Below are 2,524 nucleotides of genomic sequence, written 5' to 3' on the forward strand. Positions count from 1 at the left end.
TAAGGGTTTTGAGAAGCTAGTATACTTGGATCAAATTAAATTTCATCAGTAGAACTCAAATGGAAAACATTTACTGTTGGCTACCATGACAGCTTTAGACTATTGTTTGCTTGCAGAGAAAAGATCACAGTTAGCCTGGCATAAAAGGGACTCTGTTTCAATTAGCCCTCTGGAAAAATAGCTCTCCTTAGAAACTTTGGAGTACTTTTCTTTAATCTCCCTAATATTGCAAATATCATGACAATCCAAATGAGGACTTGGAGGCAACATAAAGAAGATTACTGCCCTGACTGGTTTTGCTCAGTGGATAGAGCGTCGGCCCATGGACTAAGCAGAGGTTCGCGAACAATGAAAATACATCCTGCATATCAGATATTTACATTATGATTCATAACAGTAGCAAAATTACAGTTATGAAGTAGCAACGAAAATTTTATGGTTGGGGGTCACCACAACATGAGGAACTGTATTAAAGGGCCACGGCATTAGGAAGGTTGAGAACCACTGGAAAGGGTCCCAGGTTCGATTCCGGTCAAGGGCATGTACCTTGGTTGCAGGCACATCCCCAGTTGGGGGTGTGCAGGAGGCAGCTGATGGATGTTTCTCTCTCATTGATTTTTCTAACTCTCTATCCCTCTCCCTTCCTTTCTGTAAAAAAAAATCAATAATATATATATATTTTTTTTTTAAAAAAAAAAAAAGATTACTGGTGCTTACAAGTAGCATAACAAGAGTGACTTCTCTATTTTGCACCCCCTGGCAATTTGGGTGGTTCAGAAGGGAAGATTGATTCAGCTTGAAATACAGGCAATAATGATATCTGGTAAAAACAATAGAAACAAACTGAAAAGATCTTTGTTATGTTTCAAAAGTACATATTTTACTTATCATGAATGCAGACTATTATTTCAGGTTGTCTTATTGGGGTGATTGCAGGCAATGTGTGTTCTCCCCATCAATATTTTTGTAGCAGTTGCATTCCTTTTGTTATAAGCAATAGAAACCAACTGGGGCTAATTCTTGGCCCCATAAAAAAATAATTAACAATAAATTATAATAAAATGAAAAATAAAAATCTAGCTCAGCCAGCGTGGCTCAGTGGTTGAATGTCGACTTGTGAATCAGGAGGTCACAGTTCAATTCCCCATCAGGGCACATGCCCAGGTTGCAGGCTCGATCCCCAGTGTGGGGTGTGCAGGAGGCAGCTGATTGATGGTTCCCTCTCTCTCTCCCTCTCCTTTCCTCTTTGAAATCAATAATAAAAATATATTTTAAAACAACAACAACCAAAAAATAACAATAAAGGAAACAGTGCAAACTGAGAGATGAGTAATCACCATAACAGAACAATACAGGCCAACTACCCTGGAATTAATAAAGTTTCTATTGTACTTGGGAATAGTGGCCATTTGCAAAGGTCCAGATCAGCCGTGGGCAAACTATGGCCCGCGGGCCGGATCCGGCCAGTTTGAAATGAATAAAACTAAAAAAATAAAAAGACCGTACCCTTTTATGTAATGATGTTTACTTTGAATTTATATTAGTTCACACAAACACTCCATCCATGCTTTTGTTCCGACCCTCCGGTCCAGTTTAAGAACCCATTGTGGCCCTCGAGTCAAAAAGTTTGCCCACCCCTGGTCCAGATACTAACATTCAGAGCTTTTCACTGCCTATTTAGGGGCTTCACCTTCAAAGAAATGTTTCTTTAGGTTTGGGGTCTGGGTCAGGAGTGTTTTAAGGTTCTGTGGGTAATTCCAATGCCAAGTCAGGTTTGGGCAATATTAGTCTGAAATTAAAAAGTTTACAGGTGGCCTTCCGCTGCATGTGCCTGCGGAGAGATGCCCAAGTCCAAGCGTGACAAGAAAGTTTCCTTAACCAAAACTGCTAAGAAAGGCTTGGAACTGAAACAGAACCTGATAGAAGAGCTTCGGAAATGTGTGGACACGTACAAGTACCTGTTCATCTTCTCCGTGGCCAACATGAGGAACAGCAAGTTGAAGGACATTCAGAACGCCTGGAAGCACAGCCGGATGTTCTTTGGCAAAAACAAAGTGATGATGGTGGCCTTAGGTCGAAGCCAGCTGATGAGTACAAAGACAACCTACATCAGGTCAGCAAGAAGTTGAGGGGTGAAAGTTGGTCTCCTTTTCACCAATCGCACTAAGGAGGAAGTGGATGGATGGTTCACGAAATTTGCGGAAATGGACTATGGCCGAGCTGGGAACAAAGCAACGGTCACCGTGAACCTGGACCCGGGGCCCCTGGAGCAGTTCCCGCACTCCATGGAGCCACAGCTGAGGCAGCTCAGCCTGCCCACCGCCCTCAGGAAGAGTGTAGTGACCCTGCTGTCCGACTGTGAGGTGTGCAAGGAGGGCGATGTGTGGACCCCAGAGCAGGCCCGCGTCCTGAAGCTTTTCGGGTATGAGATGGCTGAATTCAAGGTGACCATCAAATACATGTGGGATGCACAGTCCGGAAGGTTCCAACAGATGGGAGATGACTTGCCAGAGAGCGCGTCCGA

At 43.3% G+C, this 2,524-nt stretch overlaps 1 pseudogene; it reads left to right on the top strand.

Moving 5' to 3' along the window:
* The first annotated feature begins 1,818 nt into the window (after nucleotides 1-1,818).
* Nucleotides 1,819-2,518, top strand: LOC102435330 (annotated as a pseudogene).
* Nucleotides 2,519-2,524: the final 6 nt, after the last annotated feature.

Source organism: Myotis lucifugus, unplaced genomic scaffold (assembly GCF_000147115.1).
Source record: "Myotis lucifugus unplaced genomic scaffold, Myoluc2.0 scaffold_5087, whole genome shotgun sequence".
In the NCBI taxonomy this organism is placed as follows: Eukaryota; Metazoa; Chordata; class Mammalia; order Chiroptera; family Vespertilionidae; genus Myotis; species Myotis lucifugus.